We start from the raw sequence: 21,966 nt of genomic DNA, 5'->3' as shown, positions 1-21,966 counted from the left end.
GTAGGCAGCAGATAAATCTCTTCCCTGCCTAACCTATCCCCACACTCACTTGGGCAATTTAGTTTCAAAAGCAAAAAAGTTTTTAAAATCCCAGTAGAGAAATATATACATAACATGCCCTTTCAAATTCACAGCCCCTCTCCCAACGCATGCCCACCCTCACCTCTCTAGTGGAATTCAGAAAATTAAAAGATGGAATAAGGAAGATAAGTATAAAGATAATAATGCTGTCAAAAGAAAAATAATTCTCAAAAAGCTAGTAATGCTAGTGCTCCTAAAAAAAAAAGGCATGCAGGCAACAGCAGGAGAAAAAGCAAATGGAGTTAAGCATGCACGTTCCCTCTCACTCCAACACATCACACCACACACAGAAAATGACCTCGTGAAGTTATATATTAATGAAGCCTGGCAAAAAGACACTTGACCCGCTTCCTTCTTCTAATTAGCTATGGTCAAGCTAATGAGAAAAAAATTCAATGCAGCTGCTCTTGTCAATCATCATTAGCCAGCAGCCACCAGGCCCTGCACCCGAGACAGTGGTGTGAAAAAGATTAGTCCGAATCAGTAGACCTTTCCTGGATTTACCCAAAAGATTAGGCAGCTTGTTTCTCATTTTGGGAAGGTACTGATGGAATCCTTCACGGTTCATTTTTGGTGATTCAAATTGCTGCCAAATCACCAAAAATATCCAAAATTCAAATTGACCAATGGAATTTCACACACTCCTAATGACTATGGACTGCTTCTGACTATGAGATAGTGAGTAGCTGAATTAACAGAGATTCTGTGTACAGAGGGAGAGGGAGGGAGGGAAGAAAGAAAGGATGGAAGGACAATGGGCATATAAAATCAGGCTCACCCAAATCATGTGACTGTCTGAGAATCCAACCGGAGTGGGACCAGTTTTTTGTATGTAAATCCTTTCTGGAAAAGCACCACCATTAGAAGTAATTGATAGGTTTTACCCATCAATTAAAATGAGCACTCAAGGAATGAGCTAGATATAAAGCAGGTATAGTACAAAACAAGGCAATGGTCAAAGAATTCCACAAAAATATTGCTTTACCAGCCTTGTGTGATAAAATCCTAAGAATGAAATCTTTCATAAGATTACTGTCTGTGTTTCTGTCTGAACTGCTTGAGTATGTGAACTTCCTGAATGTGTGTGTATCCATTGAAGATGTAAATATTTGCTGATTTTGTTCTCAAACAGGAGAATTAATAATTTCAAAACCTTTCTACCTTGTACTAACCTGGTTGACTAAGACTAGTTATTCAGCTCCTTTGAACAGGAAACAGTACAGGAGTGGCTTCCTCTTTAGATCTGACGGATGCATCTACACTGTAAAATTAATGTGTTTTGACCCAAATTTATCTACCATGTTGCAAAGCTATGAAATAATGGAAGTTGTAGTTTTACAAGATCTTTAGCCTTCTCTGCCAAATAATGTTAGGGCTTCATCAAAGTACAACTCTTACAATTCCACAGAATTGAAAAATGGCAATTAAAATGGTGTCAAACTGCATTGGATCTACAGTGTAAATAAATCCAATGTTGTTTCACAGAACCCAGGATTGTTTCCACTTCTGTTCCAATTTTAATAGGATATGTTTAAGTAATTAAATCATCCTGGAATTTGGTTTGTTCCTTGAGTCTAGTTTATGACTTCTTTCATGTCTTCTGTTTTTCTTTCTGCCCTGACTTGCTCAAGCTATTTCATCCTGATTTCCAGGCTGCCTCTTTATTCCATCTATTGGCTGCTTCTTTGTTCTGATTTACTTTTTGATCCTTACTAGCTCATCACATAGATCCTTGTTCCTGTATCTCCCAGCTTCAAACCCATAAAATATCTTTATTAGAAACAGATTAACCTGGAACAATGACCCTTGGCGAGATACTGAATGAGAAACTTCTTCTGTAGATGGGTAACCTGCTACATCTCTTTATCAAGAATGACTGGATGTACCAAATAAGCCTCATAAAATGTCACAGTGCAACTATCTTTCTTGGCAGGGCATAATGGGAAGGAAGAGAAGAAGATGAATCTACACTGTCAAATTAATGCTGTTTGACATCTCTTTAATTCCAAGGCTAAATGCTATGGAATCATGAGAGTTGTAGTTTGGCAAAACACAAGAAATCTGAAGGCCTTGTAAAACTAGAAAATTAAAAGCCTTATAAATCCCATTATTCTATTGCACTGAGCCATGGCATTTAAAGTAGTGTCACACTGCATTAATTCTTCAGTGTAAATTCACTCTAAGAAGTAAACATTAAACAACAGTGTATGGTACAGCAGAAAGCTTTAAGCCTAAAATGAGAGGGTGGTATTCTAGGACCTTTCTAAGACTCCTGTACCCCGCCAGTGGCCCATTTTTTAAAAAAGAGAAGCACATTCCTACCAGCTGTTGGTTTTTGTTTTTACAATGTCCCTGAAGAGGACTTGCATGTCAAGATACTATAGTGACAAACAAAAACAAAATAAACATTTCACCACCGAGTTTCAATATTCAGACAAGTTTATACAGGATCAAGCAATTCTCCAAACTGCTTTTTCCAAGATTTCTCAGAATAGTTGACTACATTTATAAAATGTTACACCTATTCAAGCTGTGTGGCCTGTATTTCAAAATAAAAACTGTTACATAATTTTTTAAAAAAAATGAATGTTATTTTATTTGCAGAAAAGAAGCATGAACTATTTGGAATTATTCATTCTGAATTATTCTTCTCTACATTCCATATGTGTACACAAGGAATCTTTTTCAATATATGTTCTTGCATGGATGCCACAATCTCCCATGTTAAACCACGATCCATAACACTGTTTTTTAAAAGCCATATTTTGAAAAGATTAACTGATACACACTCTTCTCTCCCCAGGCAGACTAAATATTTAATGTCTAAAAGTTAAGTATCGTTATGAAGCTCATGACACTACCAGAAACATCCTAGCATGTAAAAGAGGAGATGAAAATGCTTTTGCAATTTTAATAAATAATAAAGATGACATGATAAAGGACTCTCAAGATATCCAGGCCTTATTTAAAAATAAAATGAGAACAATTATAAACATCTGAGTTTGCCTTCTGCCATTAGGTTAAGAGATCTGCTTGCAAACTTCTAGTTACCCAAAAAGGAAGGAAGATCGATTCTTGCTGTGGTATGCTAGTTTTCTCTAGGGCTGAATACTGAAAATACTGAAAATCATTTTGGTCAAAGGATTTTAAAGTGGTTTCACTATTTGTCTCTCCCCGCCCCCCGCCCCCGAGTCCAATCCACAGTATAGTATACATATTTATTAAATTGAAAGTTCTCTGTGTCTTTGTTTTAAGGGTTTAAGAGTAAAGTAATATCAAAGTCACATCTACACTGATTAAATTATCACCCATTCATATGGTCCAAGGATGTGGGATAGAGTCCCCTTTTGTCACCTCCCCCATGTGATGACTGTGACATCCCCACCTACCTTTCCATAGTTACCATGGCTGATGTCAAGCACACAGTAGCCTTGCTAAAGAGGATGTTTTGAGTAGTGGACTTTCCCCCTCCCCCTTCCAGCCACCCCTAAGTGAGTAGCAATCTAGCTGACATCAGTCAGGGTACCTAAAAAGTAAGGTCACCAGCCATGACATCATCACCTAACTTGAGGGGTGGGAGTCCTGGAATGTGGCTGCCCAGAGACACCCAAACTTTTTCTGTGTGGTTGTCCATCTGGACTTCTTGCCGCCTCCAAGGTAGCTCATGGGGCACCAAGTGGGCCTGATCTGGTGTCCCGGATGTCAGATTGGGCCTGCATTTATGGTCAGTGTAGAAGGGCCCATAGAGTAGAAGTTGCAATGACCCAAACTATGGAGAGATGATCAGTAGACCCTTTGCTGAAATGTAAACTTCAGCATGTGTTCAGGGATACCGAATTTTGGCAGTAAATGTGATTCTAATTCATTCTACATAATTTATACTTTTTAAAAATAATTTACTCTTGTACCACCATGACAAGTTAGAGAATACAAGAAAACATAAGGTGAGACCTTGCACCCAAACAGAATTACACCCCATCTCCCCTTCCCCATCACAGGAAACTATTTGTCATGTACTACCAAAAAGGGAAGGGGAAATGTATCTGGGTATGTCTCCATGGATGTAGCTAGATGCTCCTCCACTGGTTTATGGATGCAGCACCTCCACTGCCTCTTGATTTATGCTGGCTACTGCATGGTCTTGGGTGAGACTGAATGAAAGGAAGCTGAGTTCTAGGTGTGTGAGATAATTAATTCCATCCCGTGTAATGACCTCCTAAAATTCACACCTGCATTGCACTTATGTTTGTCACTAGCAGTTGACATTTGAGCACTGGTGTCTGTTTTCTGTTGGATCGATTAGATTTTGTTTAATGCTTTACACTGTTGAGTGAAGTCAGACAATAATGTGCAATACTGGTCCTATTAAGACAACCATCAAGTAATAATAATAATTAAATAATAATAAAACTTTATTTATAACCCACCTCCATCTTCCCGAGGGGACTTAGATCGGTTCACATGGGAACTGAGCCCAGAAATCAAACAAATCAAGCAGAACACACTAACAACATATACAATTAAAACAATTAACAATAAAAAACCTTTATAAAATACATCAGTGGGTATCAAAACAGAAGGTGGGACTATTCAAAATTGCAAGGGAAGGCAGGCATGTGCAAAAACACAAGGTAATAAAATTAGGAATAAGAATAAAGTGCTGGAGATTAGGGCAGTAAACAATTAAGATTGGGTGGTGATAAAACTGACCTATTGTTCGAAAACACATTGTAACATCCAAGTCTTCATATTTTTGCGAACTGTGGCTAGGGTCCATGTAATCAAGTCCATGTAAGGCTAAATTGTTAGAGGGTTGTGATTGTATTCCCAATTTTTTCAACTTCCCCACCAATCTAATATTATTGTGACAGCATTCAGAGGACTTTTGGCATCCAAATTTCATTGGGCACCCAGATCTGTTTTTCGGGAGTCTCCCAAAATTTGTCTAATTAAAATATTTCCAATTTCTGTAAGCCGCCCTGAGTCCCCTCAGGTGAGAAGGGCGGGGTATAAATGTTGCAAATAAATAAATAAATAAATAAATAAATGTTTGTTTTTGGCCAGACAGCTGAAAGATCTGGGAAAATCCGGCCAATTGGCAGCTATGGGGAACTTACAGAGCTCCTCTTTCCATTCCTGGGATGCTTTTCTTTCTTCCTTTTAAGGGAATCTGGGTTTCAGCAACGGGATTTAGGAAGCATCCTTCCTGGGACCCTTTTCCCCCCTTCCTTTCAAGGAAGTCTAGGTTTGAGTAATAGGGTTAAGGAAGCAGTGCATAAGACACAAACACATTCTTCTATTCAGATTGACCCAACAGGCAGGGCTCACAGGGAAACCCCATGTGAGCAGCACACAACAGCCTCTTCATGTGCCGTATGATGCCGAATGGGGAGGAGGAGCCATGGTCGGCTGCCATGTGGTCCTGTAATGGACGAAAAAACGTGACGGCTGGGCCCTTATAGTTACAGCCTTCTGGTCAAGCTGAACAAACTAGATTGGCCAAAAGGAACCAACCACTCCAAATCTGTGCACAAGCCTAGTGCAAACCCAACAACTAAACAGGGCTACCATGAGAATAATAAATACAGTGGAAACATTTGAGATAATTACAGAGGTATTGCTATTTTGGAAACAAAGTGAATACTGATGTCCCCCCAGTTTCAAAGGAAGTTATTTATAGCTTTATAACTCAGTCAAAAATGCAGCAGTTATGCTGGGATTCTTCAGAGACTATTTAAGATAGGTGTGGGCCAAAATCAAATTTTTAGTATATTCCTACAAACGTCATGTCCTGAACAATCTGATCTTTTTTCTTACCCGTTCCTTTACATTTCTTTACACTTTACTTTGCTGCAAACATCATGCTAGTTCCACAGAAAACACAAAAAGAGTGAAAAATAGATGCATCACTGGAGAACACTTATCATTGAGTGGCATCCATGTTTCAAGAATGTGCATGTATTAATCAGAGTTTAGTTGTTTCCTGTAGGAAACAAAAATGTAAATCACAAATGCTGATGTAAAGTATGACACTTAAAATTCCATTTTCATTTATTTTAGGGAGTATATTTAATCCCACCAGAAATTCTAGGTTTAGCTGATTCAGTGCTAGGGTACTTCCTCTTTTTTATTTGGAGGTTTGACAGCATCATGTAGTGTAATTAGTAAACTCTGAGAATAAATATAAGGCAACCAACAATGTATTGCTTTTCACAAACAGTTTATGTCAGGTAGTTGCACACATAAGATGGCTCAGAATCAGTACTATAAGAGGGCTTAGCTGTTTTCCAGTTCCAAATTTGTCAATGTAAGTGGTTTCTGAATCACATCCTCACTTTAAACAGGTGCAGTTCTTTTACAGGAAGCTGACACATTGCCCAGGAGATTGCTGATGAGCTTTTATACCAAATACTTGGAAAGAAAGTAGAATGTAAATCTTCTCTTATTTCATTGTCACATGGTGGAACAACAATGTTCCAAAGTTTTGTTCCAAATTGTCTAGTTATTCAACTAGATGACAATGTAAAACTGCAGTTTTCTGTGATTTTTGATTTGCATTTTTTAAATAACATGTTCCCAAATTTTTGTGGCACAATATCATATATGTATATATGTATGTGTATACATGCACACACAATCATTTTGTTTTGTTGTACAGAAGAAAACAATACCTCAAAAGAATACATAAAGGAAGCACTGGACTTTTCATTTCCATTCAATTATGATAAATATTGTGGAGGTTAACAAACATTCTGATAAGTATCTTCACATATTGGCATTTTACCATCTCAACTAGGATGAGAAATGTATGAATATGCTTATTCAGAATCTTACTGAAATGCAAAACACAGTCCATACCACATTTTAACCCAAGGTTGGGCTAGATATCACTTGCTATAGAATAATGCTACTTGCCATTGCATCTGAGAAATGAGGGTCATGAACTGGACTAGGAGCCAGCAGGGTGAAAGACAGGCTAAACACTTTGCTGCCTGTCATGATACCAATTTGGCCTGCAATTTCTTTGTCTCAGTAGATAAGTTGCAAGCACAGAAATGAGTATTCAAGATCAGGATTACAATGAAAGATGTGTTGTGGTAATCTCTGAGCAGTTAGACTCAATTTAACCCTCTCTGGGGGAGATTCCACCAAAATGCAGCAGAGTAGCAAAAGCAAAAGCTTTCAAATGCAACAGTTACTTACAAGGGGCGAGCAAAGAGAAGCCTTTGACCATTTAAGATTGCAATGGACTGCAGAGTCCAATAAAAGTTCAAAAAGTATTTATTCAGGTAAAAAGAATTCCATTGTAGATAGAGAGGCTTGGGAGCTGTCTCGTCTACTCTAGACTGGTTTCTAAGGAAAAATAAGAAAGGAAAAATAACAAACATCTAAATAGTTACATCTTGCCAGGAGAGATGGCAAGACGTGTTAGCTTGAAGAACAAAGGGAGAAGGAAGGAACCAAAATGGTTCCAACCTCATGGTCCAATTTATTGGGGCCATAAAAGACATTCTGACCAATTAGAAGTTAGTGTCCCTGGAGATTCACATTTCTACTAACTTCAAAGTAAGGGATGTGACGTAAGCAGGATAGAGTGAAACACAGTAAAGCCTGTCTAAGCATGCTTTGGAAACAGGGAAAGGATTCCCTCAATCTAACTCTATCATCTATCTAACTACATTTAGACTTGAGTAGTCCAGGGTGATTCCCAACAAGATGCACCATTTTTACCCCCAGGGTTCCCAAAGCAGATAAGATGTCCTACACTTGCTTTACAGTAAGAAGAGGAGAGTTATCCATAGAATCAATGAAGCAAACATAAGCAATAGGTTTGGACATACAGTCAGCCTTCCATATTCATGGATTGTACCATCCATGTTGGGACATTGGGGATTAAGGTCTTCATCAGATGGGGGAGTTTTAGGGAAAATAATGCTAGGCTCTGCTTTGTTTCCTTTATTTGCACTAGTCCAACCCTCTTCTAACTGCTCAGCAGGCCTTAAGATCGAGTAACCCAGGCCCTATCCTGGCCATCAGTTTACATTTTACTCACCTCCTGTTGCAGTATCCCTGGTCCAGCCTTTCATAGTTGTCTAGGCCCACCCTGGAATCTTGACCTTTGGTAGTTGAATTTCACCCGATGGAGTAGAACTGTAAGTAGTTTTTAATTCTAAATGAGTATCTTTGTTTTAATAGTAATTACGATTTATGTTTTATTATGGTTGTGTTGTATGTTTCTGTGTTGGTGATTGAATGCTTTACCTATGTTGGAAACCACCCTGAGTCCCTTCGGGGAGATAGAGTGGTATACAAATTTTTTATTTTATTATTATGGTCTCGCACACTGTCCATCAGATGCAGGCCATGACCACATAGAATCATAGAATAGTAGAGTTGGAAGAGACCTCACGGGCCATCCAGTCCAACCCCCCGCTAAGAAGCAGGAAATCGCATTCAAAGCACCCCTGACATATGGCCATCCAGCCATACATCCCTTTCGCTAAGCCCCAGCAGCATGAGGAAAGAAAGTGTGGGCCTGTGGAGATTTGGTCATCACAGGCAATGCTCATGATATAGGTAAGCATTGTGCTATTTTCTTTCTTTATGTACAATTTTGATGCTTCCCTGTTTGATGAAGGGAAGTGATGCCATGTGGCCCATAAAGATTGCTCTACCCTTCTCTTCCCATCACAATCGAAGGAGGAAAGTGGACACATGATTTACTGAGGAGGGGTTCACACATCTAATAAGATGGTAGCTCAGGCCTCTTTTAAACTGCCATATAACCTAAATTATTAAATCAGATAATCCAGACTATCTGCTTTTAACTGGATTAGATGAGTCTACACCAGGGATCCTCAAACTTTTTAAGTGGAGGGCTGATTCACAGTCCCTCAGACTGTTTGGGGGGCCAGACTATGATGAAATAGTCCGAAATTAGGATTGTTGTTGTTGTGTGTCTTCAAGTAGTTTCAGACGTAGGTCAACCCTAAGTCTAAAGTTTAGGACAGAGGCCAGGTAAATGACCTTGGGGGGGGGGGCGCATCTGGTCATGGACCTTAGTTTGGGGACCCCTGATCTAGATGGTCTCATAAGACCATAGATAAGGAAAGGGATGCTCAAAGAGTAACTAGATGTTCTCATAGGACCATAGGTAAGGAAAGTGACCTCCAAAAGCCATCTAGATGGTCTCATAAGACCATAGATAAGGAAAGGGGCCCTCAAAGGCCATCAAGATGGTTTCATAAAACCATAGGTAATAAAGACACCTCCAAAGACCATCTAGATGATCTCATAAGGCTATAAGTAAACAAAGAGATCCCCAAAGACCAGGTAGACTTAGGTCAACTCTAAGTCTGAAGTTTAGGACAGGGGCCAGGTAAATGACCATGGAGGGCCACATCTGGCCCCCGGGCCTTAGTTTGGAGACCCCTGGTCTACACTGTCATATAATCCAGTTTAAAGCAGATAATCTGGTTTTTATATGTCAACATAGAACGGGCCTCAGTAAAAATGTTAGTATGTTGGTTGGTGTTTCATCACATTTCTTGGTCTGGACCTACAGTGCCCTATATTCCAGGATTTGATCCCATATTGTTTCTTATCCTAGATTATCTGGCAGTGTGAACTCATATAATCCAGTTCAAAGCATATAATTTGGGATCAGATCCTGGACTATAGAGCACTGTAGATCCATCCTCAGGTTCCTTCCACACAGCTGAATAAAATCCCACATTATCTGCTTTGAATTGGAATATATGGCAGTGTGGGCTAAGATATCCCATTTCAAAGCAGATACTGTAGGATCTTCCACCAATATTCTGGTTAATTTGGCTGCGTGGAAAGGCCCTTAGAGTCCCACCAGAATTCTGCATCTCTTCTGGATTGTAAGATTTTATCCCTTATTGCATGAACATTCATATTCATATATTGGCTAAGTTTAGCCCTTAATGCCTGCAATTTGTATTCATTTTCCTAATTTATTTACACATATTCCCCATTTTTATGAAAGCATGTTTGCGGGTCTCTCACTGCCCCCCCCTTCCTGTTTAGCGTCAGCATTTATTTATATCTAATACAAAAATTTATTAGAAAGAAAGAAGCCCTGTCACCTGCACTATCTTTTAATGATTTGAGCAGGGTATGTGATCTTAATGCATTTGCAGATAACAAATTGGATATACTGTTTTAAAACCTTCCTAATGATTTCTTTTCTCTGTATACCTAAGTAAAATTGGTCTTGGCTATGATTAAGAATCCAATAAAATCATGTTTGGTTGCATTCCAGTTACTCAGCTTGGCCTTCAAGAGAGTTGGTATACTAACTTAAGCACATTTACCTGGAAGTAAACCAAGATAAACAGCTGTGATTTAGGGCACTTCCATACAGCCATATAACCCAGAATATCAAGGCAGATAATTCACAGTATCTGCTTTGAAGGGACCTTAATTTTAAAATATAGGTACAGTCCATCTCAAATCAGTCGTGATATATTCATTGACACAATGTAACATATGAATGATTCCCATTGTTGCTTATCAGTGAGAGAATTTCACTGGATTGTGCCTGGAAAAACCAATATTAAATCAAATGAAACCTATGTACTTGGGCCTCTGGTGGCACAGTGTGTTAAAGCACTGAGCTGCTGAACTTGCAGACCAAAAGGTCCCAGGTTCAAATCCCAGGAGCGGAATAAGCGCCCACTGTTAGCCCCAGCTCCTGCCAACCTAGCAGTTCGAAAACATGCAAATGTGAGTAGATCAATAGGTACCGCTCCGGCGGGAAGGTAACAGTGCTCCATGCAGTCATGCCGGCCACATGACCTGGAGATGTCTATGGACAACGCTGGCTCTTCGGCTTAGAAATGGAAATGAGCACCAACCCCAGAGTCGGTCACGACTGGACTAAATGTCAGGGGAAACCTTTACCTTTTATGTACTAGGATTTAATTGGTTTGTGGGTCAGTCTGCAATGCACATCTTTTAAAAATATTTTATCACTAGTTCTCTTCTGTGTACCTGCCAAGAGCTATCTTAATCTTTATTTGTTCTCTTTGCTGCCAGAGATGTTATTAACACTTGAAGGAGTGTGGAAATATTAGTCTTAACTTTTGTTTTACTTTCAGGGAAGGGGACAAGGGAAAAGACACTCTTTAGCCTTAGCACTTAATGGATTGGGCCCAGAAAATTGAATGAAGTCTATTGCTGTACTTATATTATAACTTAGAGTAAGAAAGGTAAACACAGAATCCATAAAGTACAAATATGGATAAGGATAGAATGTTAAGAGGTTCTTTCCTCCCTCCCCCCTCCTTCCTTCCTTCCTTCCTTCCTTCCTTCCTTCCTTCCTTCCTTCCTTCCTTCCTTCCTTCCTTCCTTCCTTCTTTTCTTTCTTTTCTTTTTTAAATTGATTGAGTGTGTCACTACCAGTCCATCTCCCCTGTACTTCATAAGACGTACTTCATAAGATCCTTGTAGTAATGTCACATTGGATGCCTATTGCCCACTAGCAATGGAGTCATCATACCTGGAATTATCTACTTCATTCACCAAGTCTTTTAGGACTTGAGGTTTTAAAGGCTAGAGATTTTAGATTGCCTGAAATGTTGTTCCCCAAAGCAGACTTGATTCATTTAATATGAACTGCTGGACTTATCTGCAAAGATCCCATGTGATCTAGAACTGCAGTCTGGTTTTCAGGTAAGACTTTCAGACTTGGCTCAGTGCTTGCTTAAGACCCCACTCTGGAATGCCTTGGGTTTTATTTAATGCAATTTATGATCTTGGAAGAGAAATTACTGCTAGATGCAGCTTGAAATCTTGGTGGCTTGCCATTGAAAGAAATAACATGCACTGCTATATGTTCCAAGTTTGAGCAAAAGAGCTTTTGATATGAGAGTACACATAGGATTGTGGTGATTAATGTGTTGCCGGTTGTGTCTAAGAAAACAACTCTTCATTACTGCAGGCAATTCTTAAGGGTGGAAAATAAATTTCTTAAGGATAGAAAAGAAGCATTAATGAAATTATGCTACACATTCATCCGATTCATGCACTACCTGGGACCATTAAAAAGGTGCTTGTATATTTCAATTTCCCATTACCATATATTTTTAGAGAATTATATGCAAATAAATATACACAACAAATATATTTATATTCCCAAAACAAGGGTAAATATATTTTAATAGATGCAAACAATGAATAAAATGTTTAAGGAAAGAAAAAAAACCACATAAATTGGGAGATGTACATGTCAAAATATCCAGGAAAATCCTTGAAGTCGTCTCTTTAAATATATATATATATATATTGTTAATCAAATACTAGAGGTCCAAATAGCACTAACTAGTAATCTTGTACCAGATGATAAAAATGCATTAAAACAATACCAAGATGCCATTGAAAAGAATAGTAAATTATTGTGCAATTTTATCGCTTTTTAAAACTTTGGTTGAAAGATTCCCTTTCTACAAAAGTAATGGTTGTTTTTCTTTTTCTTTTCTTTTTTTACAAAATGCACTATTTTCTGTATACAAATATAGGTGAATGAGGAGAAATCTCTCTCTGTGTGTAAAGTCCAGAATGCCTGGATTGCTGTGTGTGTATTTTTTTCCTCCCTCATCCAACCATAGCCAGAACAGGCATCCATCTGTTGGAAGAGAGCAACATTTTCTTCCTGGAGGACTTGCAAAAGGGAGCGAGGGTCATGTTGCATTTGGTGGGGGAAGGGACTAAATAAACACTTGCCCCTTGATTGTGGCAGGTAGTGGTTCCTGACCCGCCTCCTGGTGAAGGGTAAAGCTCTAGAATGATCTCTTTATGTCCCAGGACTCAAAATGGGGGGAGAGGAGTATACACTTGAGGTTTATTTGGGAGGCAGGGGTTTGCTACCACTTACAGGGACCTGGGGCTTGGGTGGGAATGCCCTGGGTCTGTCTTCTAGTAAATAGCCAGCCAGGCAGTAATTAAATCACTGGGTTGCTCTTAGGAATCATAGAATCATAGATTACTAGTTGGAAGAGACTTCATGGGCCATCTAGTCCAACCCCCCGCTAAGAAGCAGGAAAGCAGGAATCATAGAATAGTAGAATTGGAAGAGACCTCATGGGTCATCCAGTCCAACCCCCTGCCAAGAAGCAGGAAATCGCATTCAAAGCACCCCTGACATATGGCCATCCAGCCTCTGCTTAAAAGTCTCCAAAGAAGGAGCCTCCACCACAGGCCAAGGGAGATTTAGGTGTTTTGCCCAATGGAAGGCTGAGGAGACAGACAAAAGGTGACCACGGCATCAAGTGGAGTCACATCAGATTGCTTCTTGCTGTTAATGTTTTTTTCCAGCTTCAACACAAATAAATAATTTATAAGTCAAATGAAGTGATCCTTTAAAAACCTACTTTTTGTGTCTTATATTATTGCATTGTTGTTCATCAATATTTTCATGTACCTGCATATCAAATGGTGTCGTGGTGCGGTACATGTTCAATGACCTCATAGGATAAAAGGCCAGGGATTGTTTTTTGGGCACTATGCACAAGAAACTATTTAAGGTTTTGCTACTTCTTCATGCATCTTTGGATCCATGTTTCACCACCCAGCTTGCTGTCTCAACTACAGTGTGAGTTTTGACAGGTTAATTTGGGGCCGGGTAGACATTTTCTCTCCTTTATCTTTATATATTTGCTTACGCATGTAGGAGAGTTTCACAGTTTGTTAAGGATAGTACATGTAAATAGGCTGTCATTGGCAGTAAGAGTGGAGAGAATATATGACTTTGGTGTACATCTTTTGGTGAAGTGTAGAGCTCGCCAAGGACCTCTTTACATCCTAGGACCTAGAGAATACAGAAGGAGTCTAACATTGAGGCTGCCCTGGGGATTTGATCTCACTTATAGAAACCTGAGAATTGTGTGGGAGTGCACTGAGTTTATGTTCCAGTAAATGGCTAGCTGGGGAGGAACCTGTGATTTCCTGCTTCTTAGCGGCGGGGGGGGGGGGGGGGGGGGTTGGACTGGATAGCCCATGAGGTCTCTTCCAACTCTACTATTCTATGATTCTATGATTCTATGTTGCAGTACCCTCAGTGCTTAAGTATTTTGTTCAAGGGAAGACTGAGGAGGTTATTAGGGACTGTCACCTGGCCTCAGCTGGACCCACGTGAAATTTCTTCCCCACCTTCCAGATTCAAAATAAATTTACTACCCTGTTTCCACGAAAATAAGACAGTGTCCTATATTAATTTTTTGCTCCCAAAGATGTGCTAGGTCTTATTTTCATATGATGTCTTATTTGTTCATGAAGAAGAATTCACATTTATTGTGAACAAAAATATGAGCATTTGTTATATACTGTACAGAGTTGTCAACACAAACCAGCATAACCATATATCTGCTTTGAAGTGGATGATATGAGTCTAAACTGTCATAGAATCCAGGTTTCTGAATCCAGATTATCTGTTTTGAAGCAGATAATATAATATCTGCTTTGATGTGGATGATATGAAAACCAGGCCTGGGCTAACCTTGGCCTTCTAGGTACTTTGGACTTCAGTTCCCACAGTTCCTAACAGGCTACGGGCCCAGTTGGCCCAGGCCTGGTCTAAACTGTCACAGAATCCAGGTTTCTGACTCCAGATGATCTGGCCTGGATGATATGAATCTATACTGCCAGAATAATTCAGTTTGAAGCAGACAAGCTGGATCCGGAGACTGGCAGGGGAGATGGGCCTTAGGCCTGACACAAGAGAGAAGCCTGACCCACAGTGTCCCTTGCCAGTTTGAGCCACTGAGGGGCTCAAAGATGGAGAAAGACCCAACCATCGGGCCCCTTCCCTCCCTCCCCCATTCCCCGGGAGGCCCTGCCCTTCCCTGCACTCACAACTTGCCCTTGCCGGATTTCTCCCAAGTCTTTCTCTACTTGGCAGGGAGTGCCGTCCCCATTGCTGCCAATGTCTTCCTCATCTGGTGCTGGAAGTGCCCAGATGTACGAGCGGTAGGCAAGCAAGCAAGAAGGGGCTCACCGCGCCTTCCTCAGCGAGTAAAACAATGACAGAGCAAGAGGATATGGTGGAACTGGATGTGATTAACATCTGCTGATTCAGATGAATGTGTCAGCATCCAAATTAGCCAAGGAAGGCATGGTGGGTGTCGCAGGAAGAAGGGAAAGGCGTGTGCAGTGCCTTCTCCTTCTCCTTCATACAGCACCAGCTGAGGAAGGAGAAGATGCTGCACGGGCCTTTCCCTTCTTCTTCTCCTTCCTCAGTGGGTGCTGCGGGAAGAAGGGAAAGACACACAGAACACCTTCTCCTTCATGCAGCACTAGCTGAGGAAGGAGAAGGTGCTGCATGCGCCTTTCCCTTCTCCTTTGTGCAGCACCCGCCAAGGAAGGCGGAAGAGGAGAGATCTGCCACTGCCTAGGAAAGCAAGGGAGGAGGGTAAGGCAGGCGCCTTTCCCTCCTTCTCTTTCACGCTGCAGGTGCCTTCCTTGGTGGTGGAGGCAGCTTCCTCCTCCTAGGGTTTACTTTCGGGGGGCATCTTATATTTTGCAATTCTACAAAACCTGTACTAGGTCTTATTTTTTGGGGATGTCTTATTTTCAGGGAAACACGGTAGGTTATAAGCCAAATAATGTGCCCCTTATTTCAGTCATTTTTTTTTGTTTTTTCCTCATTATTTCATGGGTGGTCATCAAAATAGCACCTTTTTAAGCATGAAATCGTTTGTGCACAGAAAAAATCTGTATCATGTGCAGAAAGGCACATTTTTGTAGGAAATCAAATTTCACAGATTTTTGCAATTAGAGAAATTTATATACTGCTTTCTTTGTGAAAAAATAATGATGAGTCTAATTTTGCACTGTTAGAGTGATTTTTCTACTTCAAAGTTTTCTATGTATTTGAAAAAAACTGGAAAAATTAATAATACCAATAGTTAACAATAACTCCTATGTTTTCATAAATATGTCTAATTTCAAACTATGGTTCAGAAATACGAGTGACAGTTGGCTGCATTCCTATCTGTGGGCCATCCAAATATTGAAGACGGCATCCAACATTCAATATCAACTCCTGCTAGCTCCTTTCAGAATGGATTGACTGTTCCACTAACGTGAGAACTAGAAGCAATTGTGTGTGTGTTATGTTGCAATATGTGATCATTCTCTTCAATGCACATCCTGATTGCTTTAATACTTGCACATTTTTGTTTTATGCCCTACCCATTTGGATGCTGACACATTCATCTGAATCAGCAGATGTTAATCACATCCAGTTCCACCATATCCTCTTGCTCTGTCATTGTTCGTATAATAGCAGATCTGCTCATTCTTCATCTGTCATATTTTAGTGTCCTCTGTAGCATTGTCTCTTTATCTCTGACTTGCAGAGTTGTAATTGCTTCCCTGCCTATCAAGCTGTCCTAATTCCTTACATCTTCCTCCACTGTCCTGTTTCTGTTCAATTCTCTGCCATTCTGCCCTTCAACTCTTCCTTGATTTGAATACCTATAAGACTGGATAAATGCATTTTAAGTCCAGCAATTTAAAAGAAATTTTTACAAGGACATGGAAGGGAATAGGCCTTCTCATTAAAATTAAACATGCTGAAAAAGTTAGCTGAGCTTCGGAAGTTTAATTACCTCCCCCTAGAAAGTTACTACTAAAGGTCATGGATGAAATTGTTGAAGCAGGAACTATTTGTGTGTGTGTGTAAATAAACATTGCAACAAATAAATCTTTTCACTGAAGAAATAAGCATGTTAATGGGGTAAATGTTACAAAACACTTCATTGCTGTTTTGAAGGTGATTTTCAAATATAATCATTGACATCGTTCATATGCATTTAATAATTGAGAGAAAAGGAAATTGAGGCAGAGATTTCTAAAGCGCTATGACATGGGTCTAAAGAAACAGGTCTCTACTCTCTTCTTGAATACATATTTTTAATTAATCTCTCACCATTCTTTTCAAGTTTCCCATGTTCAGCGTGGAAGTATGAATAGGACATTTCACACACGAAGTATTGTACTGTGAAAGTCATGAAAAATGCAGAATCCTTTTCCATTTTTGAGAGGATACAAACTCAAACTGAGCGTTTGTATACACTGTAGAATTATTGCAAGTTAACACAACTTTAAATGCCATTTCTGAAGGCAATAGAATCCTGGGAATTTCAGTTTTACATGATCTTTAGTCTTCTTTGGTAAAGGATGCTGGTGCCTTTCCAATGCCAGACTACAAATCACAGGGTTCTACAGCAATGAGCCATGGCAGTTAAAGTGGTATCAAACTGTAATACTTCTACAGTGCAGATGCATCCTTAGTCTGCTTTTTCTCTTTTGTCTTTTCATATTTTTATTGGAATCCCAAGAATATTCTGTTCACATTTGCAGCATGAAATATGGGAGGGTGAAATACCACAAGAGATGGGTCTAGGAGTTCAGTTCTAGTCCTTTAGTCAAATATGAGTTTTGCAGTGATTTATAAAGTGATTTATTATTTTATGTTTTCAAAATGGCTGGGGAAGAAAGAAGATATATGAAGTTATTACATTAAGTCAGACTTCTGATATATCTATCCTTGTTTGTCTACTCCAAAAGAGCAACAGGAAACTGTCCCAAGTGATCAGTTACAATTGTTTTCTTCCCCATTGTTTGAGAAGCTTTTAACAGGAAATGCTAGGATCCAACCTTGGAATGCATGTAAAAATATTTAGATAGTTAGCATATCACTCTTTCTATGATCCTTTCCCTTCTATCTGTAGAGGAGACCGGGTTTAATGCTTCATTAAAGCTGTTTCTACTCTAGAGGAAATAGAAGCTGCAGGTGTGCACACTCTCTCCCTGCAGCAGGAAGTTTTCCAAGGCATTTTAAGGAGGCTTCCCACTTTCCAGGGAAGGAAGTGGGATCAACCTAGAGGTATCCTACCCTGGACTTCCTTTAAAAATCCCTCTCTTCTCTCTTGATTTAGTGGTGCTGGAGTGGTGCCTTTTTTCCCTTCACATTTTTCCTTCTAGCAACTGCCTTGCTCCCCCCGCACCCCATTTGTAACTGAAAGCATCTTGTTTTCGACAGCCACTGTTCTGTTACAGCCGGTAAAAAATGGCCTGTGAAACGCATGCTATTACGGGCTTCCAAACCAACTAAACAAGCCGAAGGCAAACGTTCATATTGAATCCGTGCACAAGCCTAATGGCTTCTACTTTCAAGACACATACAATGCTGAGTCTATAGCTGATTTTGTTCATATAGATGCATACCTACCTTTCATAGAATCATAGAATAGTACAGTTGGAAGAGACCTCATGGGTCATCCAGTCCAACCCCCTGCCAAGAAGCAGGAAATCGCATTCAAAGCACCCCCGACAGATGGCCATCCAGCCTCTGCTTAAAAGCCTCCAAAGAAGGAGCCTCCACCATGGCCCGGGGGAGAGAGTTCCACTGCCGAACAGCCCTCACAGTGAGGAAGTTCTTCCTGATGTTCAGGTGGAATCTCCTTTCCTGTAGTTTGAAGCCGTTGTTCCGTGTCCTAGTCTGCAGATATCTGTGTCCCATACAGATATATCTGACAAAAAATGAACTTTAAATCTATCAAGACTAAAAGTGATATCTGTAAGGGCCCTTCCAGACAGGCCCTATATCCCAGGATCCGATCCCAGGTTTTCTGTTTATCCCAGATTATCTAGCAGTGCAGACTCATATAATCCAGTTTAAAGCAGAAAACCTGGGATCAGATCCTGGGATATAGGACCTGTCTGGAAGGACCCTAAGTGGTAGAAGGAAAGCTCAGAAACATTTTCTATGCTTAAAGGAAAGATGGTGGTTGGTTGCTTGGGCAGTTTGGAAGACAGCATTTGAAAGCTAGTTCCTAATGGGGTGGGGTCAAATGTAATGCTAACTGTGGTTGATTGCATATGGCTGTTTTTAGATTCTTGTGCTCAGTTCTTATGGAGTATGAACACTAGCCATTCTTGGCAGGTGTAATACCTTTTATCAATTTGACATGAATATGACCAAATAAATGGTTCCAATTTTGATCACTTCCTGGTTTCTGGGTTCTTTCCCAAAGCTACGGCACCATTTTTATTTGTAGAACAGATTGAAAGAATATCCAAAATATTTGAAAAATTGTTTTGAAAAAGGGGTGGGGTGAGTGCAGAATGCTGCTTTCTATTCAAAATGTAATTGTGGCTATTTGCACAGAATACAGAATATTCTTCAAGGTTCAACAGGATTTTGTATACGGGAAGTTATATTTTTATGAAGAAATATTTCTACACACCGACAAATATATACAAATATGTTTGTTGTGCAAGAAATGTCACTAAAATTTGACCCATGGCTTATGCATGGAAAACAACAATTTCTGGGCAGAAGACAACCTTCCCTGAACTGGAAATGATACTTCTACATAGAAATGTTGTCTTATGCATAATATCCTGTTTTCTGCACAGAAACCATTGTTTTCAGTGCAAATCCACCATTTTGTGGAAATTAATTACCAAATGAATTGGTGCAAAAACAGTATGGCGTTTTTTTCTTGCAGTGGAAAGGAAATGACTAACATTATTTGTTGCTCCCTAAGAGAATTGAATTAGTGATAAATTTCATCCCTATTTTGGAGCCTGATACACAACCTCCAGCATGTATCCCCTGATACATAAGCCACAAAAGAAAGAGAGAGAATCCAGTGATTTCTTAAGTATACTACTTAAGAGAGGCTTAGCTCTCTGTAAGCAAGTACAAAACTCACTAACATGAACCCAGAGGAATTTAGAAAACCAGTATATTTTCTTCAGCAAAATACACTGGCAATATGCCATTCCTGGCACTACCCTTTCTGCAGCATTTTACTCCACCTCTAGGCTTTGACCTAATTTTAAGGGCTTATACCTCACCTCAAGTATCCAGTCTTTACATTACCATAGAAGGAACACATTATTTATATTTTCTGAGCTGAGAAGTGTATTTTGGAAATATGTGGTATTAAAATAATAACTGTGTTTCAATATACATACTGAGAAAATCCAGATTGAGTAAGTTTATTTCTCAGTGTGGACTGAAGAAGAGATTTCTCAATTTCTCTACTTTGTAACAGGCCCATAAACCTATGGTCAGACATGGAATGTTTTAGTATATTGTTGCCCTGTGTCAGAAGAAAGATGGAATAGAAATAAGATGAAATGAAATAAAATGTTACTTTTGTGTGACTACCCAAGATATGGCACAGTACTCACACCACCTCCCCAAATCTATCACTACCAGAGTGTTGGAATACAGATCCCAATAGTCCCTGAAAAAATGTCATTGTTTGGCTTCCAACACATCTAGAGGGCAGGAGGCTGGGTTATAGTCATGTAAAGAAAACCTGCATTCATAGGCAGCACCACATGGAAAATATTACAGTTGTTAAAATCTTCAGCTTTTCTCATGATCAGACTGAAGTACTAAAATTTTATAGTATTATGCAAATCTTATATCTGAGAATACACTCTACAGTTCTCAATAGGACTTTCTTCTGAGTAAAAAGCACTGTTATCTGATTGCTCTATGTATGTATCAGGCATTCCATCCAAACCTGATAAAAGTTACTCCACCACTCTAGTATATTTCCTTATGCATAAAGCAAGAAATGGCAGAGACTTACAAAGGAAATCATGTCATCCACTCAGTCAAATGACTGCTTCATCCAGCTTCATTGAAATTCTTCTCTGGCTTATTCCTGTGAAAGTTCTTTCCTCCATACAGCCTCATAGAACACACTTTAATTAAGTTTAGATGCAATGGAAGTAATTAATAATCTAGAGATTAATTGCTAAATCATGATTAGGAGATGGCTACTAGAATAGGTTATAAATTAAGTCTTAACTGCAAAAGCAGTGAGTGATTAGCTGTACTTTTTCTTTTAAAAAAGTAGAGATGAAAAAGGTAGGGAAGAAAACAAAGTTTTTGGTTCATGTGTTGACAAAGAAAGCTCCTTGAAAGAATAGGTAACAGGATGTGAAACAATGTGCTACAGAACGTTGAATAAGATGGAAAAGAACTGAATAGAGAACAATATAGGGTGCAAGAGGAAACTGACCATGGCAATATACGAGGGCAATCCACAAAGTTAATTACGTTTTGGAATTAAAAATTAACAACATATAGGAATAAATATTTATTATATACATTTGAAAGCCACACTGCAATAGTACTTTTAAATATAGTCCCCATTCAAAATTAGGCACGTTTCATAACTATTAGTGATTTTTGAAAGTTATTACCCTCAGCGCTTTCCCGCCGCTGCCCTGAAGAGTGTGGAACCCGCGCTATTGCAATGCGGAAGCTCAGCCAGCTGAAGAATGAATGCAAAAAGAAGGGAGGAGCAAGCCAGTACCTCGCTCTCTCTCTTCTTTTGCAAGATCGCAAGAGAGAATCAAAAGTTTCTGGCTTTCCCTTCCCTTTCTGCCAGCTCTCTTGCCTCCCGAGAAGAAACGGCCAGGATCGGCCAAGCAGTCTGGAGGAGATCAGCATTGCCTCCGGAGGAGAAGCTGACAAGAAGCCTTGGCCGATCCTGGCCGTTTCTTCTCGGGAGGCAAGAGAGCTGGCAGGAAGGGATTGAAGCTAGCAATGTTGTGGATCCATATCTCTAAGACAGATAAGAGAGGGGTAAGGAAGAAGAGCATGTTGAAACTTTTTCTTGATCTGACTTTATACCTTGTTCATGCTTTGCAGAGTCCTTTATTTAAATTATCCATCTCCATGGCCCAAATCCAAACAGCCATCACAGGTTTTGGTTTGTTGTTTTTTTGGGAGGGGGTGAATCCAGAAATATTAATTCTGATAACAAACCTACTTCAGCCCAATCCTCAGGGCATGCATGAGCAAAATAATGTCCACAAAAATCC

This window comes from Anolis carolinensis, chromosome 5 (genome assembly GCF_035594765.1).
Source record: "Anolis carolinensis isolate JA03-04 chromosome 5, rAnoCar3.1.pri, whole genome shotgun sequence".
NCBI lineage: Eukaryota > Metazoa > Chordata > Lepidosauria > Squamata > Dactyloidae > Anolis > Anolis carolinensis.
Note: the sequence above shows the minus strand (reverse complement) of the source record.